Below are 25,630 nucleotides of genomic sequence, written 5' to 3'. Positions count from 1 at the left end.
ACACCATTGCCCACATAAACAGATTAACCTGGCACCCGGTGTAGAAGAGACCCTTAGCAATTTGTTAGCACAATTTTGAATGAAGAAAGTGGAACTAATTCCTTGAGCTCATGCTAGAGACCTGCCAGAGCCCAGTTATAAAAAGAAAAACAAACCAAGAGGTAAACAAAGCCAATCAATTTCACTAAATCAGAATTTCACTGTTCAGTTTCTGCCAACTCAGTAGCACTCTCCTCCTTCCTCTCCCCCCAGAAGTCAATCTCTGCTCTAGAGGGGATAGCATCACGTGAAAGTTGTGTGCTGGTAAGCTGTTTTACCACGGCAATGCATTTATTTCATCATCTTCCTCATCTTCTGCCAGACTCAGTCTAGCAATTAAACTAACACTAGAAACAAAAATAGCCACAATACAGTTCAACACATCCTTCTATAAACTATCAAACTAGGGCTGAAATGTTCACAACAATGCAATCAGTGAGAACTAGTACTGACAAGGTGTAAGACTCGACAGAGAATAAAAGGAAGTTTAAGACAGTGTGGTGAAAGATAAAAAGTAGATTTAGAGTTAGAGGGTCTGAGCTGGGTTCAGTCTTGCACCATTACCTACAGACACGTGACAAGCCATTTTCTCAATCCCTCTGAGCCCTCAACTTTCTCACTTTTGCAAAGAGAATGATAATACCCACAGATTGTTGTGAAAATACACAGGCACTTGTTTGACTGCAAATGACTAAACAAATGTTGAGAGCATTTATCCAGTTGGAAAGGAGAAGCCTCCCCAGGAGAACACTAAGTGTCCAAAGGAGATGAGGGTTGCAGGGAGAAGAGCAGAGGGCGGATTCTATGGAGGGGGGTCGACAACGAAGGCATGCCAGCCATGTGGGATCCCAGTGGAATCTTAAAGGATTCATAGTAGAATTCAGATAGGGTAGGGAAGAGGAGGAAGATCCTGGCATGAATGTGGCACTCAAATATAATTATTGAAAGAGTAAATGAATGAAAAGCATAGTCACAAAAGAACAAATTGGAATATCCAAGATACATTCTAGAGGCAGTGTGTAGGTCAGAGATTATAAAGATGGCCCTGGACTCTGCAGAAATTTCGTTTAAATGAGTTTTCTCCCTCTTGGTGCCCATGTGAATACTTGGGTATTTTTCAAGAGATTTTCTAGAGATGGGCATTTCTGTTCACCTGCCCTTAAGGAAGCCACGTGCCTGTGGAAACCGCACTGTGGCTGGTGTGACCCCTGGTACTGTGCTATCTCTCTGACCTATCTGTGACCTGCATATTTGGGTGAATACATTTCCTGTAGCCCCAGTGGGACAAGACAGCTCTTGCACCTGCTGACATATTTAGACATATACATGATCTCAACGGCCACTGTTCTCTCTTGATAACCACCACGTCACCTAGATTGCTAAAGTCAGCTTCCTTCACAAACCACAGTGCAAAAGATTCTCATGGGAAAAAAAAAAGGTGCCATGGCATCTTTCGACATCGGTACTTATGTTTTCAAAATGAAGCTTTCAGGTATGAATGATTGTTGGAGGGGCAAAGAGGATAAGGGTGGGAGTATAAAGGTACACTCTGGAGAAACAGAAATTAGTGGAAAACCCTAGAGATTTGGGCTCTGGTTTAGGGCTTGACCTTAAACTTCTCTATGATCTTAGGAAGGTACTTATCCTCCTTTGGCATCAGGTTTATCATATGAACATCAGGAGATTAACAAAAGTGACCTCTGAGAATCTTGCAGGTCTTATACTCTAAGATTGCAAGTGTAATTTTCCATGCTAGAAAGCAGCAGGTCAACCCAATTCTCCTTCCATTTTCCCCCACATCCTCTTATGATTCAGAGAAGTAACTGGCCCCATCATCAGGGTGTGAATGAAGAGCTGAAGCTGAGTGGAATTAGTAGGTCTATTTTTTCTGTTCATTACTCTCACTCTCCCACAAAGAAGAAAAAGTCACTACATAGAGCTTTATTCTACCCACTGAGATTTTAAGTAGCTCCTACTTTCATATATGTCACTACAGACACTGTACTTTAGCTAGACATGAACAGACTCACCTTTGCCCAGAGGAGAATGACCAAAATGAAGGAATGTCTGTAGACATGAGGGAATGAGCCAGGACAGGAGCAGGGAATGAGCCAGGAATGAGAGGAGCATGAAATGGCCACAGGCAGCTGAAGGATGGACAGAGGAAATGTCTGTTTGGTGTTATCACCAGGGGAAGTTCCAGGGAGGCAGATGACATTAATGCTGGCCGAAGAGGTTGCTCGTAATTAGAGCATCTAAGGTTACCTCATCGGGTAGTGACCTCCCCACCAGAGCATATACGCTCACCAGGGTAAGCGGTCAAGGGTCCTTTCTTTCCAGGTGAGATTCTATGATTCCACCACAGAGTTGGCTCTGAAGCTCAGTAAATGTTCACCTTACTTTGTTGTTGCAAACAGTCCTGTGATAGGATTGTGTTTCTGTTTTTCCCATCAATCTTCCAGGGCAGGGACTCCAAGGCTTTGGGTTCAAAGTCCCCCTAATTTCCACTACTTTCCCCCATTCTGAAGTTCTACCAATATGATCAGTAATAAAACCTTTCAGATGCAATAGAGCTCCTCAGCTAAAGCTAATTCTTTCTTTGAAAAGTGAAAAATGTTGCCAGTTTGGATTTTTCTGATCAGGCTTGCTATACAGAGAAGAATAAAATACAGTAACTTTTACACAGCAGCCCAGGGGCCCTCAAGAGGGCAGCAGCGGGGATCCAGAACAAACCCCTCAGCAGCCAGAAGGACAACTGACTACGGCCCCTTCTGAACTCGATTCAAGATTTCTGAGCACCTTTGAAGTCTGTGACTTAGCTTTCCTTTCTTCATGTGCCCCTAATTGGCACCCAAAACAATGCTCTTCAAATATCATTCAATTTGACACAGCAATAACTGCTCACAAACAGAAACCAGCTAGCTCTTCAATGGACGAGGAACATTTCCTTAAACTGTAGAGCTGCTGGTGCATTGCGGTGCATTGCAGCAGCCCAAGGTAAGAACCAATGAAAGTCCAGTAATCAGTGCATGGAGAGGCCAAGGCAAAGTGGGAGTCGGGGGGCGGGCAGACGTATTATAGAGTCATGACCTTACTAAATACTCATGCAAATGAACAGTGATATAAAGAGAAAAATAGTTTAAGACAAATGGTTGAAATGATCTTAGGGAAGACTTCTTTAAAGGGCAGGTTCTCTGTCTCCATCACCCCTCTCCCATCTCCCACTCCCCCAGAGTTGTTTTTAAAATTATCTGCATGGCAAGTTATAATGTTAGCAAATCACCATTTGAGCATTGCCTTTTTTTCCAGTACTACTTTGTGAAGGCAATTTCCTCCCCACTAGACACACTCACGTGTAAACTAGGGTTGGTTTGGTTAATCTAATTTTTATTTGAAGTTGCCACAGCCTGTTCACTCTGAGGCTTACATGCATGGGAGAAACCTTTTAAGAAAATGGCAATAAGCCTCATGTTTCATTTTCTTAACCAAGAAAGATTCTAAACCCCTCACAACAGGAAGAGCCTGCTAGCCAGGGCATGCAGACCAACATTAATATCCACTTCAAAATGCTGGAGCCCCACCTTCTCAGTGCTGAGCTTCGTCTTCCCTTGAGAATAGTGGGGCCTTGTTCTTCATTTCAAGTTTAATACCCCTCCGACCCTGTACCAGAAGGGGGAACCCAACTGGGCCCCTGGCCTCAGCCCCACCCTTTACTTAACTGAGTCTCCCGGCTAGGAAATCAAGTTCCCTGGACACCATCCCTAACCTGTGGTGTCCACAATTGTTACAAGTGAGCACACAGCCATAGAAGAACTTCAAAATAAGACCCACTCCTCACAATGTTCTTGAACATATACCACACTAACATTCCCCACAACCTGACAGTTGGGGAGACACCCCAGAACACCCTGAACCTTTGAGAAAAACTGGAGAACTCTTATGGTTGACTACAGTATCACAGAAGAAGGTTGAAAGGCCTTTCCCCCACCTCCCTAGAGTAAGTAGTGCCTAGAAACATGAGTGCAAGGGCCTGACGTCCCCTCTATACAACAATTCCAAAGGATCTTTACAGATGGAGAAATAGATGCCTTTCTATTCCCTTGAATCCTAAATCCCTAGACACTGATTTTTATAAATTGAGATGAATTTTAAAACACAAATTTTCGCGGAGTTGTCGGACATTTCATAACATGGAGAAAGTCACCCTGTATTGAATAGACCATCCAGCCAATATCTGTCCTCCGATATCTGTTCCAGCTCCACTCAGCTTAAAAACTGGTGCCTTCCCAAAGTCCAGGCCACGCCCACCTGCCTCTGCATGTGCTGAGTGCACTCTCCGTGGCTCAGACCTGAAGGTCTCTCTTACTCTCCTCAGCCCTATGTCTTTTGTTGGATGGGCTGCTGCTGGGAGGGCCTGGGACCACCATCGAAGGAATCCAGCCCCGGGTGGGGGCACACAGCATGCATTCCCTGGGGACTTTGACAGAAACAGAGACATTCCCAAATATCTGAGTAGTCTTTAGTAATCCACTTAAGAAATGTCATCCTACGCTTATCTGTAACACTTGAATTAAGTAATTTGTCACATAAATTCTCCCAGGTATTAGCTTCTGGAATGTGACCGGTAGGCGTGTTTCCCTTTGCCAGGTCTTCTATGAATATCTGAAGTACATGAGTCCTCTCACCACAGAGGAGTATTAAGTTTTAGTGGCAGAAAATACTACGCAGCACAAGTCTGGAAACTCACTAAAGCATTATTGGCCTGCCTCTTCCCTCTCTCTTCCTTGCTGGCCTGCTTCCTTTATAACTGAGCCCACACAGTGCTAAAGGCCCACCCCACCTGAAACCCACTCATGTCTCCCCACCTCACCCAGTGTCTCCAGGTCTCTACCTCCCTAACAGTGTCCTTTGAGTCTCCCCCTTTCCAACCATGACCCTATTTTCCTATTTACACATTTCTCTGATGATAGAGGTGACAACTCACCCCAGCCTCCCTCCAACTTGCAGCCAGTGACCCTCTACAGATGAGGAAGAACATAAGATTATTTAACACTGGTTAAAATGGAATAAAGGTGTCCCAAATACAGGTTGTTCAAGATTCTGGGAAAATTGCCCTATGTACTTCTCACTAGAGCCTCATGCTCAGATCTGAAAGCCCTTCCAGGGGAAAAACAGACCCAGGAAGTGTGAGGTCTCCAAGTCATTGTGCTCACAGCCCCTCCCACATGCCTTGGAGGGTCCCTCACAGCTTGAGTTCCAGGACTTTTCACAGCTGAGGACTCACAACAGCCCCCACCCTTAATCCCTGCTAACATCCAAGAAGCACATGGTTTTAAACATAAGGAAAAACCTGATGGTCTAGGTTTTGATTTCCAATCTTTGCAAGTCTTCTTTCTGCACTTCAAAAAGACAGACCTTTTCCTTCAAGCACTTGGTATTTATGAAAAGTTCCTTTTCATGAAACTTGAAGATTATTTTAAATTACAGAAAATGTGCAAAATATCTCATGTGCATAAGCAAATGCACATGAACACAGAAACATGAACACACCCTTGAAAAACTGGAAAGAAATCCAGTCGAGTGGAAATCAGAATTAAGAAACAATTCTAACATAATTTGGGCCTATGCAAATTCAATTTAACATTCAAGTTATTCATTTCTTGAGTGAAAAAAATGATAGCTTGTATCAAAGTACAAATTGTAAAACTTACTAATAAAGTTATTCATAATATTCTCTATTTTCTTCATGGTGATATCACCTCTTTCACTCCTGATATTAGTCATCTATGTTTTCTTTCTTTTTCTTGATAAGTCTGACAAGGAGTTTATCATTTTTCTTGATCTTCTCACTGAACCAGTTTTTTATTATCTCCACTAATTGTGTCTTAGAATATTTTCCTTTTTTCATTGATTTGCACAATGGTCTTTATAAATTTCCTTGTTCTGCTTACATATCATGTTCTATTTTCTCTTATTCTGTTTTAAGATGAAAGTTGAGGTGATTATTGGAGACTTTTTTTTTAAAGATTTATTTATTTATACATATTTATGCATACAAGAACTGGGATACAGGCCAGAGGTGTAGGTGTAGGTGAGAGGATTCACCAGAGACAGAATGGGGAACAGAACAGGTATATTGACTGAAATACACTGCTGAGGGGAGCGGCGGGCAAGTCAGGGGATGTCTGCTGCACCTTGTGGGCTGCTCCCTGGCCGGGGATCAAACTCATGCTGCAGTGGCTGCAGATAGCTTCAGAGGTTGCATCTAAACCCCTTGAGCCACCAGGGAGGCCCGAGACTTACTTTCTTAATGTAGGCATTCTAATGCTATGATTTCCCCCTAAGTACTGCTTTAGCTGCATCCCACAAATTTTTGAATGCTGAGTTTTCATTTTCATTCAGTTTAAAGTACTTTCAAAAATCTCTTTAATATCTTCAACCATTGTGCTACTTAGAAGTGTTACCTAGTTTCCAAATGTTGGGGGATTTTGCAGCTTTACAGGTTTCTAATTTAATTTCATTGTGGTCAGGCTTTATATGACTTGAATCCTCTTAAATACTCTGTAAACCAGAATATGTTCTCTCTTGGTAAATTTTCTGTGTATACTTGACAAAAATTTGACAGAAATGTGTATTCTGCTGTTAAGTAGAGTGTTTTATAATGTATCCATTAGGTCGTGTTGGTTGATAATGTTATTCCGGTTCCTATACAATCTTACTGGTTTTCTACTTTTTCTATCAATTATTGTGGACAGTATTAAAATCATCAGCTATAATTGTAAATTTTTTCTATTCCTCAGTTCTATCAATTTTTGCTTCATATATTTTGAGGTTCTGTTATTAGATGTATAAATGTTTAGGATTGTTATCTTCTTGGTCAATCAATCCCTGTCATTATGAAATGATGCTTGATAATACTCATTGTTCTGAAATCTACTCTGTTGATGCAGCCACAATTGGTATGTTTTTTCCATCCTTTTACTTTGAATATATTTACATCCTTATAACTAAAATCTTTATATTTAAAATGGGTTTCTTATCGGCAGCATGTAGTGAAACCTTGCTTTTTTATCCAGTTTGACAAGTCTTTGAATTTGGGTACTTACACCATTTCCACTTAATGTGATTACAGTTATACTGGAGTTTAAATTTACCATCTTGGTGGACTATGGATGCTGTGGTGGTAGGTATGGTATAGTAACAACACCTGAAGGGAAAAATACTACACCTCTATAACACAAGCAATGCTGTATACTGGCCAATTTTTTTTAAGTAGTCTTTTTTTTTTTTTACGATTTTATTTTATTTACACGATAGCTGGAGTACTGGCCAAAGGTGTGGGAGGGTGAGAGGATTCACCAGAGACAGAGCGGAGAGAAGAACAGGCAGACAGACCCAAAGCGCTGAGGGGAGCAGCGCATGAGACAGGAGAGGTCTGCCACGCCATGTGGGTATCTCCCTGGTTGGCCAGGAATCGAACCCATGCTACAGAGGCGGCGGACAGTTTCACAGCGCTGCGCTCAACCCACTGTGCCACCGGGGAGGCCCTATACTGGCCAATATTAGCTCAGTTTTCAAGGAAACGTCCTTCTTAGTTACTTCAACCAACATCCTTAAGTTAAGTGGTTTCCAGTCTGGCTATTGGTTCTACGCTCTATTCTCAACTATGTGTGCCTTCTGGTGAGTGTTTCCTCATCCTTTCACATGGTTCTTTCCTAAGCTTCAGGTAGTACTTCACATTCATGCCCTGATTAGCATTTAGAATACTTGAGGGGCCTCCTTGGTGGCTCAAGGGGTTAAGACTCAACCTATTAAGCTATTCGCAGCCACTGCAACATGAGTTCGATCCCTGCACAGGGAGGTGACCCACAATGGCACAGCAGACCTCTCCTGTCTTGCCCGCTGCTCCCCTCAGCAGTGTATTTCAGTAGATCTGCCTGTTCTGCTCTGGTGAATCTTCTCACCCCCACACCTCTGGCCTGTACCCCAGTTCTTGTATGCATAAATAAATCTTTAAAAAAACAGAATACTTGAAGACGATCCTCTCTAGATTTCTAATTCTCCATTTTCTATTCTGCAAAGTCTAGATATCTTGGCTTCCCAGTTATCCTAGTTTCACCTCCTTAACTCGGGGAAACTGGGAGAGTTTCTGGGTTCCCCCTATTAATCCAAAGCCTGAATTTTTTCTCCAGGCAGTAAGCCAAGACATTGTAAGACTCCCCTTGCCTTTTGTCTTTTAGAGAATACTGTCCTTTGTTGCCCAAAGTCTAAAATTTTGAAAGTCATTATTTCATTTAATTGTCTGGGGATTTTTTTTTTAGGTGTTTCAGGCAGGAGGGTAAATATAGTTCCTATTATATCATATCAGACAGAAGTGTAAGCCTGGACTATGAATATCACTTAAACATCTGCAACAGTGAGCCATCCCAGAATGAATAAATATGGTGAGGAGGGACAAAGGGAGTTTATTTGTTTCCAAGTCAGATGATGAAACTTAAAGACCGAATAATATTATTTTGCAAAGATATAGTGATCCAGGAGCAGAATATATTTAAATACCTCAAGTAAGTCAAAGAATTGCACACTTTAACTGGAGTGACAGAGTTTGTTGCTTAATGAAGTAATAGATTATCAAAAAATAGCCAACAAATAACTTGATATTGAATATCAAGGAATGGGTGCACAGTGTCCATTCAAGGTCAGAATCTGAGCCCAGCTCTACTGTCAGGGGTAAGAATCAAATCCTGTGGTCTGGCCAAGGTTTTCTCTGGTCAATCAGAAACTCAGAAATGGTGTCAGAAGCCCCAAGTCAGAAGCCCCAAGTCAGAAGCCCCAAGTTACTCAAGTTGAAATGGCACAATTGTTTTCATATTGGGTAAGTGTTGTTTTCATCCTAGAAGATTTAAACTTAAGTAGAAAAATGATTAAATAAATCAATGCTGTACTAAAGGTAGGATGTCAAATTTTGGAAACAATCTATGTAATACTGGAGGCCATATGATATTTAACATGATTTGCATGCTAGAGTATCTAACAATTTAGACTTGTGATTTTAATTTAAAGTAATTTACTTTAAGTTGAAAATTCTAAAATGCTTTTGGTTGATATAAAATGTTAGGAGTTACAATACTTTATTTTTGAAAATCACATAAAGATTTTAGAAGATACTATTGACTAATTAGACAACAGGAGCACTTAATAGAATATGCTGACATTTAAAAACATTTTAAAATTTTAGACAAAATTATTGGTTCTTTAATATGGTTCTAATTACTTGCTCTGCTGACAAACAAAATTATAAAATTTGCAGGTTAAATTTATAAGCTTAAGAGAAAACTACTTTTTAAAATCTAAATAGTTTATAAATTTAAAATCAAAAGTAGACCCTGAATAAGCTTTTCTGTGTCAGTGTTCCCTCCTTCCCTCAGAATACCAAAAAACTCACAGTCAGCAAACCACAGCACCCCTAAAGCACAGCATGAAGATTATCTCTGTGACCTGTGGGTAGTCACTAAAGGGTTTTCATCAGGCTAATGATAGCCACCCCATACTGAAGCTAACTCTTTACCAGGCATTGTTACTTACAGAGTCACTCACTGAATTCTCACAATAGCCCTCTGAAGCAGGAATTATTTTTAGTCCTACTTTTACCAACAAGGCAACTGGTTCACAGCCAGGATGTGGTAGAGCTCACGCCCAGGCCTCTTAATCCAGAACTCTCAAGCATGGTGCCATGTGCAAGGTGATCCCTTTTTTTTTGTTTTGCTCTGTTTACCTTTGCTTTTAAAAGGTATTCCAGAAACAATATAGAGGGTGGGCGGAGGAGAAGAGAGTCAGAGAGGCCAGCCAGGAAACAGCTACCCCCCTCACAGTGATGGGTAGCCAGGTATGAGCTAGGACTGCATTCTTGGGTTGGAGAAGAGGACAGAGTTTAGAGGGATCTGAAGAAGAGCTGTCTGGAAAGTAACTACTAGGTTAGCGAAGAGAAAAAAGTGACTCTAGGTTACAAGGAGTGGGCTGAAGACGCCGGTGAAGATAGAGGGTGACAACATGGAGAGGAGAAAAGAAGGACTGAATCTGGAGTGTCTGCTGGGCACAAAAATAGAAGTTGAAAACATGGAAGCCTAACATCTATTAGCACGCATGGAGACATGGAAAGAATATTGCTGATCCAATTCAACACATAACTAACTTTTGACTAGAACTATTGTTTGCTTTGGCTATTGTTTGCTAATTTTTACAGATCTGTGTCCCCAAGGGCTAACATGGAATCAATGTGTGACCTAAAGCTGCCTTGCACAATCATCCCAAAGAGAAGACTCTCAGGCCAATTGTATCAAAAACCAAACCCAGCAAGTTCTCTTTATTCAAGGGAGCAAAACAGAGCATTCCCCACTCCAGCTATGGGCGATGCCGGTACCCCTTGCAGGAGGCTACCGAAGAGTGTTAAACATAGCACCTGCTTTTAGGGGGCTCCCAACACCCTCTGTCCCTGCATTCAAATATCTGCTCTCTACCAGCAAGCTAAATGGGTCAGTCCAATATGTATTAATGAGTCCTGAAGTATCTTTCATAATTTAGGATCTGGTCTTGACTTGAAGTTGCCAGGTTCTAGAAACTTTGTTATTTCTTCCTTTATTCACTTGGATCAAAGGGATAAAACACATAATCATTTTTCCATTGTGGGAGCAGAACACATTACTGTTGCTGAGAAATGTAATTGAGTTTATCAAATATAATTACCTCCACTCAACCCACCTACTCTTCAGTTTGCCTTTCTCAGAAGAACGAACCCCACCTTTCACAAAGGACACTTGCATATTTGAATGGCTTCCCAGGAGTCTTTGAGTGGCATATAATTACACTTAATTTAATTTTTTTGTCATTAGTTCCCAAGACTTTGATCCAAATTCTGTATTATTCTAATGTAAGAAAAATAAAACTCCACCTCAAATTAAATATTTGTCGAAGCACAGTTTGCTGTTCTTTGTATAACTGACCTGCTGTTAAGACTGGTTTCCAGCAGCTACTCCTGGGTTTGGCATCCTTTCCAGTTCTTTTTGTTTGCCCATCAGTTTTTGGGTTACCAGAAGCCTGAGAAAACTTGGGTTTCAGGGACCTGTCCAGATCTCAAGGTCCTAGGAGGTGACACACATGGGAATCTAACTTCTCTCATATTTTCTATGTGAGGCCAATCATCCTCAGACTTTGAATTTGGGGGAAGAGAATTCACACTGAAGATACAAACTGATGGAAAAAATAAGCTCTTACACATGTGCTGCAGATAATATACTCAGTGAGTTACAATCTGGCCAGCTCTGCACTGCAAGACCAACTGTAATTAAGTACTTCCAATGGGAGAGTACATTGTACCTGTCCCTAAGGGCATGACAATATGATTAAAAAAAAAAAGACAAATTAAATTCAGGCTGTCGTAGAGATGTAAGTAATATAAGTAATAAGCAGAAGAACCCGAGAAAAAGGATCAAATTTACCAGGTTATTTCTCTTCAGCTTTTGGGTAAATTCCCTCCCTCCTTAGTGTGCCTGCCACTCCCTATCACAATTCTTTAGGGATGGCCTGATTTCTGGTAGCCCTGATTTAAATTGAGTTTACCATCGAGACCTACTCACTTCCATTTCAACCCAATTCCTGCCATCATCTCAGAAGAATTTTGCATCCATAAAAATGATAATTAATGTCTCAGTTTTCAGGTCCTCAGCATTGTCAGTTCCAGGAACCTTCACCTCTTTCCATGTTGAGCTGCCCAGTCACCTAATGCCACCTTCTATATTATAACCACCCGGAACTTCTTTTTCATCTTTAGAGTCTCTAGAGTCAAAACTCCACTCCCAGATCACTCAGCTCTCTAGCACTCACTCAGGTCCTTCCCACTATATCTGCACTATGACCTCACCTTATCCTCTGAGCCTTGATTCTACCTGGTTCTCCATGCCCATCAGCTTCTGATTTCAGTTCCTTCCCTCAGTGAAGGACTCCAAGACTCCATGGGATTTCACTTCAATGATCTTCCTTCCAACCACCGCAGCTCTATCAGCCACTTGTCTATCACATCTCCCCAATAAACTCCTAATCCTGGATTAATCTAAATCTTCACTTTCTACACTAAGGTTACTTTTAGGACTGTAACTACAAAGAAGGGTATTCACAAATTTACAGCATCAGCTACACCCTCTTCACTCTTAGCTTCTCCATGGCTTTCCCCTTTCTTCTCAAAGTCTCTTCTAAACCTTCATGTTGTTAATTTTCATACATCTTTATTGCAGTAACAATAGTTTATAATATTATATAACTTTCAAGTGTGCAGCACTGTAATCCTACATCTGTAAACACTCCATTATGGGCACCACCAGAAGTCTAGTTTCTCTCCATCACCATACATTTGATGTATAGAATTTATTAAAAACCTTTACCAATTTTATTAAAAACTTGTTTTTCCTCAAGTTCCTAACTCAACTTTCTTCTCTTTATTAATACTAATTCTTAGTTTACAGAAATATAAATAAAACATTTCTCAACTTCCTGCCCCTCCATGACCACTACCTGGAAATTTATCCACATCTGCTCTCAACCTTACCCCTTTTCAGAGGAAAATACATTCTGGATGTTCAGAGTCATCCATTATCACTGATATCCTTAAAGACATGGCTCCCTTTCTCCAGGAGAAATCAGGAATGATTTCTCTTCTAGGACCATCAATCTATGGATCCACCAGGTACTTTACTCCTTCTATAAACAAGCTCATGCTGGTTTGGATGTATTTTTTTATTCCCTTCAGCCCCTCTGTCCTCTCTCATTTTCACCATACAGTATACCTTTCTTCCACAGATAATGTAGGAAATGTAGTCCAATTTCAGTCTCTGCTCCCTGACTTCTAGTCCACTCCCCAACATTTACAGCCTGGCTTCTGTCCCTCCATGCTACTTAAAATGCCCAGTCAACATCTAAATTTGGATATCTAATGGAAAGTTCCAACTCAACATGCCCAACAAGAAATTTCTGATCTTTGATCGCAAACCTTCACCCCTATAATCCTCACCACCTCTGTTGAGGCTCAAGTCATCTGCTCAAGCTAAAGAAAATTGAAGTTATCCTTTTCTTCTTCCCTCATACCCTTAGCTCAATCCATCAGGAATTGTTGGCTCTGCCTTCAAAATACATCTAGATTTGACAATTCTGACTTCCTCCAGTGTCACAACCTGACTCAAGATGCCATCATCTTTTGCCTGGATTACAACAGCAACTATCCCTGCTGACACTCCCCTCCCCCTACACACACACACACAGTAGCCAGAATAATCTTTTTAAAGCATAAGTTAGACTATGTCATTCTTAGGCCCAAAGTGCTCCAGGGGTTCCCCAAAGTTAAAGTCCTTCCAATAGTCTATCAACCCAAGAGATCTACCTCCATCCTGCCCCCAAACCTCCTTGACTTTATTTCCTACTAGTCTCCCTCCCTCACCTCCAGTCACAGTGATTTCCATACCGTTTCTAGAACATGCCAGAACACCTCACCTTTGCATTCGTAATGCCTTTTCCCAGGTGTTTTTCCCCCATATATTCACATGGACAACTTGTTGCCACATTCAAGTCTTTGCTGACATGTAACTTTTTGACCTTTATATTTAAAATTGCAACCCCTCCCCAACATTCCTTGTTTGACAGTTTTCCCTATCTATAGCATTTACCACCTTCTAGCAAGTTATAAATATACTCATGTGTTAAGTTTATTCTTTATTAGCCATTTCTTCCTCACCAGAATGAAATTATTTACTGATATAGCCCAAGCTCTAAGAACAGTAACTGGCATATAACAGGCATCTGCTAGAAACGAATTGAATTACCAAGGTCACCAGTGACCTTCTGCCAGATCCAAAGGAAGCTTTCCAGTCCTTACTTTTTTGGATCTCTCTGTATTTCTGGCACCATTGGTCACTGGCTTTTCACAGTCTCTCTACTGCTGATTTCAACCCTCCAGCCCACCCTCCACATTGTCTCAACGTGGTCACTTAGGTTGTTCCCTTGCCTCGAAGCCATTTACAGGGAAAAATCTAAGCTTTCCTGGGGCAGAAATGTCTGCCCTTTACACAGGCCTGACATGCTTGCCTCCCCTCAAGCCCCTGCTCCTCCTTCCAGGAATCCAGTCCTGAATTCACACTCATAGCTCCCCTAAACATGCCGTGCCTGCCCATCCTGAGCCTCATGCATGCTTTCACCTGTGCTGGTAAAGTCTTAGCCAATTTCTCCAAAGCTCAGGTACCACATCCTCCTAAAGTCTTGTTCTGTTTTCCCCAAGTAACCCAAAGCATTCCATCCACACTTTGTCTATGTCTGTTGCACATAATTGCTATGCTGGCCTCATGGTCCTGTAACTCTAATAAGTGTTCCCTGCTGACTTCCCATGTGGTTTGTGGTTATGAGAAACTTCTCATATGGGGCATTCCACAGTGGACACTGTGCAATGGCAGTGTTTTAGATGGACGCATCATAGCCGATATAGAAGGAGCATCCATGCCTGGTTCTTACAGCGACTTTTGGTCAGAAGCAAGGGCATAATGTAGACATGGAGTCAGGGACCTCACTTGCCCCCATAGTTGCCATTAGATCACCTGACCCTCAGTGGGCCACTTTCAACCAGAGCTCCTCAGAAGATTGGGGTCAGAAGGTGGGGCTACTGTGAAGACTCTGGGGCCCTTTGACCTGAACAGGCAGTTTTATCTGTCTCATTTCAATTCTACATTTAAAAATTCCCTTTGAGACACAAAAACATTAATTTGAAAGGAAATTATCACTCCTGTGTTTATTGCAGCACCATTTACAAAAGTTAAGACATGGGAACAACCTAAATAAACAAGCCCATCTTCTTGATTGGATCAAGAAGATGTGGTATGTACACACACACACACACACATACAAGCGCGCTCGTGCGCATGAGCAAGCAAACAATAGATCTAAGGCATGGGGGAAGCAGGGAGTCAAAACAGCAGAGGGGGGGCCTCCTCCGTGGCGCAGCGGTTGAGCGCTGGGTTGCAAAGCTGCCCGCAGCCTCTGCAGCACCAGTTCGATCCTCGGCCACCGAGCGAGGGTCCCACATGGCGCACAGACCTCTCCTGCCACCCGCTGCTCCCCTCAGCAGTGTATTTCGTCAGTTTGCCTGCTCTGTTCCCCACTCTGGCTCTGGTGAATTCACTCACCCTCCCGCGCTTCTGACTGTACCCAGTGCTTGTATAAATAAATAAATAAATCTTAAAAAAAAAAAAAAAAACCAGCAGGGGAAAGAACACAAGGGACTATAGTGAGGTTCACAGGTGATATGGGGGTGGGAGATTTATGAGGACTACACATGAGTGGAGAAATCAAATATTGTACAAAAATAAACCATGTTAAAAAAATTAAAAAGTTTAATAAGCAAAATTCCCCTTGAAAGTCGGGTCTAATTGCTTTGCAAAATGTTTTCAAAAAGGGTTTTAACTGCATTAAAAATGATCAAAGCCCAATTTTCAAACATTTCTTCTAAAAGTTATTTCTTAGAACCGGCTTTTGGTCAGAGACAAACTGGACAATGTGAGGTTTGACTCTGAACCACAGACTAGACTTCTGACCAGCTGACCAGGACTCATGCAGAAGCTTTGAGAGCCCCAAGGTCACCAACGTGGAGGTAGCTTTTTCCAGATGGCAGAGTCTTTATTCTCCACCAATGCCCACAGAACCTTGGTCCAGGCTGGGACCCTTGCATAAAAGAAATCACAGACTATCAGGATACAAAAGGAGCTTGAAGGTGCTCCAGCTCAGTGTCCTCATTTTACAGGTGCCAAAACTGAGGTCTGAGGGAGGAAGGCACTGGTCAGCCGCAGGACTGGCCCTATCCTCCCCTACCCAGCTCCTTCTCGTGGGTTCCCAGACCTATCTTCTGCCAGGTCTATATTTGGTCAATGTCCTGCCTGCATCTCCAACTCCCTTAGGATTAAAATGCACACCTCACAATGCCAGCAGTGTTCTCTGCACGGTGCTGAGCACTTGTTAGAGATTAGCGATTCCAAGGAAACTGCAGCAAATAAATGTCTCCATCAACCAAATGAACAGCTTTCTGAAAGGACCTGAACAGGATGTGTGGAGCGTCTTTTGCCTTTTCAGAAAATGATCTACCATCTTTGTTGTTTCTCCTTCTTAGGCAGAAATCTGATGTGTATTCCCCAGATCGAGCCTGCCAAATGCAGCTAAGCTTTCTGCCTATCCAGCAAAAACAGCTGAGCTGTGACTTTGCAGGGAGAAGAACACCAGCCATGGGTGAAGGGAAACCTAGCCACCGTCGCTGTTGATTCTAGCCAGTGACCTTCCCAGCTAAGCTAAGCTCTGATTCTGCAGAGAACCTGGCCAGCAAGGCTGCTTTCTTACACTGACTGGGTGCTAGAGGCTGAGTCCAGCCCAGGCTCTGGGTGTACCAGAGCACATTGTGAAAGAGACAGAGTGGGGAGAAGAGCCTGCAGGAGTCCTATCAACCTTGGCTGCTGCTCTGCTTCCACTTGTTACTGCTTATATTTGGTAAAGTGATCCCAGTCACCTACAGTGGAATCCCTTGAAACTGAACTTTCTCCCCATTCCCAGCTTTCCTCTGTGACCTGGCCTATGTCTTCTAGGGTACCACTACCCTCGAAGTCTCTGAAATCCAAACTCAGTCAAGTCCTGTGGATTCTTCCTGCATAATGACTTTTATATCTGACCCTTGGGTGCCATCTTGGTCCCACACACCATCCCCCATGGCCCAGGACTTACAAGGATTTCCAAAATGGGTCCTCCTTTTGGTGTCTCCAAACCTCTGAAACACAAGCAGCCACACTTCTCTTCCTCACACTACTTTGCACATGATCCTTGCTCATAAACTTGCAACGTTCCCCAAAGGAATCAATTGGGACTTCCCGTCCTCTATAACTGAACTTCATACCAAGTTTCCAGACCCATTTCCCCATTGTGGGGGGAGTGGGCGGGTGCTCACTTGTGCACATACACACAGAGCTTTTTATTAAACCAGAATGACATACCCACTGTCCCTGGGCCATGTTCCATGGATTCTTATCTTCATGTCATTGTTCCCCTACTTTCCACCTGGCGCCCCTCCCCCGTAAGTGCACAGGTCTAAAGCTTTCTAGTCCTATTAACCTTCCCTCCTCCTTCCAGACCCACAGAGAGCCCTGTCCACCATTTGTCACCAGGACTGCCTCTGTGAATGTAGCCTCCAGACAACCAGCAAGCTACCCAGGGTTTATGTTACCATCCCCATTTTGCAGAAGCAGAAACCATCTGACGAGCCAAAAGCCAGCTCCCTAAATTTGCACAGCCATGGTTAGCTCAGCAGAACTAGCCCTGGTCTCCAGCCCAGCCTAGTCCTCTTTCACTGCCCTGGTGCGGCCAGAGGCAGAGAAGCCAGGGGACTGGAGGGGGGGAGGGCGTGGGGGCAGAATGGCCTCCATGGGGGTGAGGGCTCACACTCACTCACGCTCCAAAGGCGCTGAGGCCTGAGATTAGTAATAAGTAATGGTTGGCTCCCCAGTAAGCCAGAAAAAAAAATTAGGGCAAGTTCTCTGCTTGAGGAAACATCCAGCACAGCGCCCACCACGTGACTAGCCAGACCTGGGCAAAGACACAGGCGCTCCATGTAAACAAGGCTGCTGCCATGTGTGGAAACTGGAGAGGGCCGCGTTTCAGGCCTCCTGGGAGGGCAGCCGAGGCAACTGCCATCTCGCATATTTCTGTTATCACATTGACTTGGGGGAGTTCAACAGCGTTTGTCAGACCATGTAAGAAAAAGCAGGAGCCAGGCCTTCCGAACAGGGCGCCTTTGTCCACTGCTGACAGCCTGGCCCTGAGCCCGCCTCAGCCTCAGGGGAGGGTTTTTAGGTCAGAAGGAAAATGGGAGTGGGGGAGCTGCAGCCTTAAAATCTGTTTTAGCACAAAATTAGGACGATGTTTCCCCTCTTCCCACAGTCACACCCACGGCCTGGGAGCAGGGGGCAAGGAGTGACACCTTGGTAATTACAGTACCTAAGAAAATACTGGAAGCCTCATTAGCCCCCGCAAAAAACGCCATGTTGGGACCTCCCCTGGTGGCGCAGCGGTTGAGCTCTGGGCCGCCAAGCTGCCTGCAGCCTCTTCAGCACCGGTTCGATCCCCAGCCCCCAACGAGGGTCCCACATGGCACGAAGACCTGTCCTGTCCCGCCCACTGCTCCCCTCAGCAGTGTACCTCGTCAGTCTGCCTGCTCTGCTCCCCGCTCTGGTGAATCCTCTCACCCTCCCTCGCTTCTGACTGTACCCAGTGCTTGTATAAAATAAATTAATTAAAAAAAAAAAAAGCCATGTTGCAAATTGCCATCCCATGGCGCTTCCCCAGGCCACTTGGTTAGACCACTCTCTCTTTCCAGGCAGCCCAAGTCGGAAAATCTTGACTTACCTTTCCCAGGTGCGCTGGGGGATGCGACATGGAGAAAATCTTCCAGTTTTATGGGGGACGTGGCCAGCGAGCTGGGAGTAATTTCCGAAACATCCGAACTTCAAAAAGCCAAAAGGATGTTTCCTCGAGCCAGTTAGAGTTCGAGGCTTGCGTCTCCTTTATATTAAAGCTCACTTTCCGCAGCGTTTCGGGAGACACTGCTCCAAAGGGGGCTATGAGAAGCCCCTTGGAACGTCCTGTTAGGTTTTTTCCTTTAAAAACCCTTTCCGAAGGGCTCCTCTACTCAGGAATCGACCAGAAAATCAACCTTGCGGGTCAGCGCGTAGTGCCCAGGGGTATTTATAGGGCTGGCACAATGAGCTTCAGGTGCCTTCACCTTTCACGAAAACCGAATCACCTGCGCGGGCAGCCCCTGGCCTGCTGGGCTCCGGCCTTCCTGCGGGCCTCGCGCGCCATCTCCTGGACGCGGGCGGTACTGCTGCCAGGGGCGGCTGCTCCCCGGGCCCAGTTTCCAGAACAACGTGTAAATGAGCCAGGGGAGAGCCATGAAAAAAATTACTCTCAGACACCAAAAAGCAGTCATCGATTTCATTTTCTACGACAAATATGCACTTAATAATATTTTTTCTTAGGCCTCCCTGGTGGCATAAGGGGTTAAGACGCAACCTATGAAGCAATCCGCAGCCTCTGCAGCATGAGTTGGATCCCCCGCCAGTCGGGGAGAAACTCACATGGCGCTCAGACCTCTCCTGTCTCGCCCGCTGCTCCCCTCAGCAGTGTACTTCGGTCAATCTGCTTGTTCTGTTCCCCACTCTGTCTCTGGTGAGTCCTCTCACTCCCCACAACTCTGCCCTGTACCCCAGCTGTTTGCATAAATAAATAAATCTTAAAAAAATAATATACTTCTTTTTTGTTTTTTCCTAATCATTTCCTCATTCATCACTCAATTGGCATGTAGTTGACCACCTACTATGTGTCAGATGTTGTAGGGTAAGGTAAAAGTTATCAGGTTTATTCTGCCCTCCCACCATCAGGATAGATGATGGATCCTTGCGGTCCTGAATGCATGCCTGATGGCGGGCACCTGGAGTAGGGTGTGGGCATCAGTAGATGGTATTCACCTGGGCTGAGACCGGGCTTTTAAGGGCGGCGTCAGTAGACGCCGAAAGAGAAGCTGAGAAAGAAGTAGCAGAAGCCAAGAGAGAAACAGAGAATGCTGGAGAGCCCAGACAGAGTGAAGACTTGCTGGGGGCTGGGAGGCCTGCCAGCCTCCCGGCCCCCCAGCACCCCTGCCTGCCATGTACCTGGTAATCCCAATAAAAGACCTGCAAAAAACCACTGAGGATTCTGACTCCTTTACCCGGTCTGCATGAGATCCGAAAACCTGCACTGTGTCCATTCCTGACCCTACGGATGTCATGCTATGTGCTGGGGGAGAGATGAATCAGGCATCCCTTATCCTAAAAAAAAAAAAAAAAAAATCTTTTTCTGTAAACCTAAAATTTCTTTTAAAAATTAAATGAAAAGGCTTGGCGGACCGGGAGTGTGGGGGCCAAGAGTACCACTGCAGTGTGAGGAGTGTGTGTGTACCACACGTTGCAAAACCCCAAGCAAAAAAGTCTTCTTGGGGCAGAGGGGAAATGGTCTAAAGGGGCCAGAGAGTGTGTCTTTTGACTGATGGTAAACAGCAAAATAGGGCAGAGGAGGTGCAAGCATGACTTGCCGAATCAAAAACTCCCACTACTTCCTTCTCTCTCCACAGAGGTCAGCAACACTTAGGAACCTCTGGTCGCTGAACATCTAGGGGAGGGGGAGGGGTGCAGGAGACATGGGGTCTGAGGATGATTTGTGGCAGCTGTGAGGCCGTTGGCTCCATCCACAGCTGTGGGACAGTAAGTGCTGCGGCCAAGAGAAAGTAAAACACTGGCCTTTAGAGTAAAAGAAACTAGGGCCTGGGTCTCCATTTTGCTGCTGGGTTAAGGCAAATCACTTAACCTCTCTGAGTTCCAGTTTCTCCACACAGTAGTAGTGGTGACAATAACAACTCCTCCTGTGGGAAAATCACTGGGGGCGATGGGTGTGAGCCCCAGTCTAACCCACAGACCCTCACAGGGAACTGGCTGTGGTGGTGTCTGGGTGTGAGCTGAGCCCCTGCTGCTGTTATCTCGAGCTCTGTGTCCAGAGGACCCCACCCCACAGGCATTTTCCACATGGGGCATCACATGTGGGGGTCACGTGCTGCATGGGGCATGGTTATGCCACTTCCCATCCCACTCTGGGGTGTGACCCAATGTCGCCAGCGGAGAGAATGGAAGTAGTCCAGGGCCACAGAAGCCCTTGGAAGCTGCAGGGAGCCCAGGCAAACACAGTAAGACTTTCCAGCAGCTTCAGCAGCTTGTTTGATCCACCCTCCAATGATGAACCCGTGCTACTCACACAGGTTCCCTATGAGTTCTGTAGAAAACTGTTCTAAGGCAGGAAAGGGAACCCACGGGGGTGGGGGGGAACCGATCTAGAGCAGAGCAAATACATTTGGGAAATGGCATTAAGCGAAAGTACAGCAGTTCCTCCTCGGCTAGACAGCTCAGACCTTTGGTACGAATGTGGTTTAGGAGAGGGTGTGGGCAGCGCTTCCCAGTCTTCTCTGGTTATAAAGTGCGACTACAGGTGCCTCTCAAGTCCCGCTGATTCACTGCATAAGGCCGGCAAAATGTAGTCCCGATTCCTATAAACCGCAGGCAAGACACGCTGCTGACAGTGCCTGCTACAGGGAACTGATTTTGCTCCCGCTAGGGACCAAAGCAGTCTCTTAACCAGTAGAAAGGCAGCAGGAGCCCTGCCCCACAGGTGGGCTTTTAGGGACCCGCTCACTTTCAGTGCTTGGATTTTTAAGCTGATTGAGGAGGGGAGGGGGTTCTTCAACTTGTGGTGCATTGAGGGGTTCTAGGAGACTTTCCCCAAACTCCCAGACATGTCTCCCATTGTTCTGCTTCAGCATCTAACATTCCACCATTTGGGTTTAAAGGCCTGGTAACTAGTTCAAGTGCACATAAGCTCAGGAAGAGTGGCTGTGGAACCAGCAGGAGTCACCCCGACTCCTACTCAGGAGGTGGGGTGCCTCTCAGGGGAGCAGCTCCAGTGGCAGCTTTATTTTCCTGGTAGGGAAGTTTCTCTGGCCTTCTTTGGAAGGCCAGAGCAGGTACACACACTGAGGAAGGAGCAGGCCGGCTGTCAGAGCAGAGTAGCCCCTGCTGGGACTGGCAGAGAAGAAACAGCTTAGTTCTTGCCAACCTCAGGTCGCACATGGAATTTCATAAAAACTGACATGCAGGCCTGGAATGTCAGCACCTTACGTACAAGCATCATGTAGTTTGTTCCCCTCTGAAGACTCCATCCAGAGTCTCCAAAGGGTTCTCCTCACCCACCAGTTATGCAGCCTTTATGGCACAGGTCAGACTCACAGCCAGGCCTGCTGGAACCTCGCCCCAATTCTGGTAACTGAGCCCAACTGCTCGGTTAGTTCTGAGATTTAAACACTTATTCTTGTCTTCCACTTTGCTTCCCAAGCCCTGAATTTGATTCCCTCCAGATCCTTCCCCCTCATGTCTTAGTTTTCTGCCTGCCATTCCACTTCAGGCCTCCCAGCTCTGTGGCCCTACCCTCCTTCGAGGATCAGAGGGCATACCCCAAGTCCCAGAGCACACCCATCTGGCTGTCCGGATCCTCCCAGGGCTCCTGCTGCTGGAGGGAGCCTCACGTGGCTGTGCTCCACCTGCTGACCAGGACAGCTGCTCACTGCGTCCTACTGGGCATGCCAAGGGCTGAACCCCCTTGGCTCCTTTCATTGTTGCTCTCATTCCTGCTGCTCTGTCTGGGCTCAGCTCCCTGGAGGGTGGGTTGGGGGCAGTTTCTACTGATGACATCTTCCCCACCTGACTCTCCTCCCTGGAACATAGTCCTCCACAAAGTCAGTTTTCAGATTTGTGTTGCTATAAGATATTCTCTGGACCTGGAATCCCTCCCCAAGTTCTTGTGCTTTCAACTTTTCTGGGATAACCTGCTGATAATTCTGCAAATGGCCAACAACAGGAATTTCTGGGAAAACTCCTGGGCCAAAAGCGCCCCAGTGAGGACAAGCTTGACCACCAGGGGGCAGTATTAGCTAACGCTCACTTCACAGAGTTGAGGTCACTCTCCCTTTTATCGGGTTGTGGGATGGAAGCAAATAAGAGTAACACAAAGATGCTGAGAGATAAGTTCTTTACAGGAATAAGTTTATTTTATGTTAACTTGCATGAAAAGAAAAAAATGGGTTGTCAGATGACGCATTCAAGGGTGCTTTTTTGAGAAAGATTTCAATGATATCATATGGGACACCTTCCTTGACCTCATTCCGCTGAGCCTAACCTGACCACTAGAAAGTGCACTCTACAAGGCTGTTGGGGCACACCAGTGTCCAGCAGGTGTACAACTGGACCCCAAGCTCATCTTTTGTAAGGTAGATAATGGTAACAGGCCCCCAGTTTTTACATGCAGAAGCTGCACCCCTATAAGGTTCAATGATTTCAGTCTTGACTTAAGTAAATTCAGAACATGGATCAGAACCCCAGGACTCTTCCTGGTGCAGAACGCCTCCACTGCACTGCACTGGACCCCAAATGAATTAATCAGAAGTTGTTATTGAGAAGAGACACTGGGGCCCAAGAAAGAGAGTCTCCAACACCTCTTTCGGCTCTGAATGATGCAAGTCTAGAACTTCAGGCCTATACACTGGAACATTTCTCCTCCCAGAAGCTCCAACCTAGTTGAGCACCAGGGCCCTCTTATTCAGGCTTCACTGCAGTCAAAAAGAGGTGAGCTTTACTTTAACAAGTTTAAGACATGAATAGTCATTAGATTGACATAGGTGATAGACCCAAGGAAAACAGCTTTGTGAAATTATGCACAAAATTCCCTTAAATAGAAAAGTTTCCATGTCCATGCATTTAAAATAGAATTTAGTTTATAGGATTTTAATTTACATTCAATTTTGGAGAAATTCGTCTATTGCTAATTCACCACATCAAGGTAAAAGCATAAAACAAGGTAAGTGCTTAGGAAGCAGGGCCTCTGGTTCTGCTTGGGGATGTGTAAGACAAAAAGAAGTCGTTACTTCTAGACAGAAGACCTTCTGGTCTGCCTGCCTGTGTCACACTCACTGGCCAGAGGGAGCCCCAGCCTGACCAGGGCCCTATGCTGGCACCCACTTAGAGCAAGGGAGCAAGTTCTGTGCTCACCCAGCCTCCAATCCAGAGATGAAAAGAGCACAGGGTCACTGTCACACAAAGCATCAGACACACGAGACACACAGTTTCACAGGTTGCAGTAGCTGGCATGACCCTGGAGGCTGGAGGGGACTTTCATAGGTGGAGACAAAGGAGCAAGGAAACTGCCAGCAAAATCAGGAAAGCAGGCAAGCATCAGTGTATTTAGGGAACTTCAAGAACCATTCTTTCACTCTAGCTAGGTTATATAGTGCACAAGGTAAGAGCTGCATAAGATGGTCCTAGGTATTTCCTACAGTCCTAGCGCAGGATCATGAACCTGGAGTGAGCATATGAATATTGTTTAGAGTGAGCTTCTCAAAAGGCAGGACATTCCTCCAGGGCAAGGAAGCAGTTGTGTTAAAATGGAATTGTCTTCGTTTGTACACACTGCACCAATGATTGCTTCATTGCCCATCAGCAGCAAATGCACCTTTTTTTGCCCACCTGAGACTGAAGCTGAACCCTATAAACAATTCTCTTGCCAGAGCAAGATGTTAAGTTTTTGTTACTTGAGAGACATCGCAAGAAGCAGGGATGTCTCGCCCCAGTTCTGGTGCACATTTCTTTGTTCTTATTCCTGCAAAGCTGCAATGTTTGGCCAGCACCCCTAGTGGCCCCTAGTAGGAATCTTCCCCAAAACTTTCACAGCTGAGGTTCTTGGTAATGCTTTCTGGCAAGTTCAAAACCACTCCTTAGCTAGGCAGCTTCACATTAATTTATTGATTCATCATTGGACAGTTTCCTTCTTGCCAGACTTGACCTGCTTGAACTTGGCCTCGGCTAAATTTTACACTATCCAGTGGCTCCTGCCACACCCTCTCCAATGAGATCTGAATTGCAGCCCTAGAGCGATACCTCCCCTAAATATATTCCTTCCTGGGTTAGTTGGAGTTTTCTTTACCCACTAAGTAGCCAAGTCCTTATGATGAGTTAATAATTCTTCATTGGCTACCTTCCCTCCTGGACTTACTGTGTAGTTTCAGTCTCCAGATTGGGGTCCCACAGACCCCCACACAGCACTCCTAACCATGCATTCACATAATTCCTGCACAACCCGAGAAGGACCCTCCTCAAGCTGCTCCTGTTTCATCCTAGGTCAGATTTCCGTGACAAATCCTCTGAGCATCCTGAGTCACCTCCTCCTACTGAATACCCACAGGATCAGAAAAACAGAAACCACTCCAAAAATTCCAAGCAGGAATTAATTTTTAATACAAGGACTTTGGAGCTGAAATCTGGGCCTCAGGGCCTCCCCGGTGGTGCAGCGGGTTGAGCGCAGCACTGTGAAGCTGTCCGCAGCCTGGATTCAATTCCCAGCCTGCCAGAGAGATAACCACATGGTGCAGCAGACCTCTCCTATTACACCTGCTGCTCCCCTCAACAGTACTTTTGGTCTGTCTGCCTGTTCTGCTCCCCGCTCTGTGTCTGGTGAATCCTCTCACCCTCCCCTGCCTCTGGCCTGTACCCCAGCTCTTGTATAAATAAACAAATCTTTAAAAAAAAGATCTGGGCCTTACCTGTTCCTAACTTGCACTGTGGGCAGGTGATTTGGCATCTCTGAAATTCAGTTACCACTTCCACAGAGATAATAATAGTACTTAACTCATATGGTTGCTTTGAAAAATTATGTAAAATAATCTCTGACAAATTCCCAGGACCTGGCATGTGATTAGCGCTCACTAAACGTAAGCTGTTATTAGCGTTACTTTTACAATCCTCTAAATGCTCCAACACACCTGTACTGAAGAATCTCAAAGCCACATCTGTCTGTGACTGAGACAACGGGATGGGAAGAGGACATTTCAGCAAGAAGATGT

At 44.9% G+C, this 25,630-nt stretch overlaps 1 long non-coding RNA gene across 1 annotated transcript in view; it reads right to left on the bottom strand.

Moving 5' to 3' along the window:
* Positions 1-18,731, bottom strand: part of LOC129144647 (uncharacterized) — a 75,201-nt gene extending 56,470 nt beyond the window's left edge. The window contains exon 1 of the long non-coding RNA XR_008549072.1: positions 18,508-18,731. This is a non-coding gene — a long non-coding RNA (uncharacterized LOC129144647). The remainder of the gene's footprint in view (positions 1-18,507) is intronic.
* Positions 18,732-25,630: the final 6,899 nt, after the last annotated feature.

This window comes from Talpa occidentalis, unplaced genomic scaffold (genome assembly GCF_014898055.3).
Source record: "Talpa occidentalis isolate TD23 unplaced genomic scaffold, MPIMG_talOcc4v2.1 talOcc4.5, whole genome shotgun sequence".
NCBI lineage: Eukaryota > Metazoa > Chordata > Mammalia > Eulipotyphla > Talpidae > Talpa > Talpa occidentalis.
The sequence above is the reverse complement of the archived record's forward strand: the minus strand, read 5'-3'. Positions and strand labels throughout refer to the sequence as shown.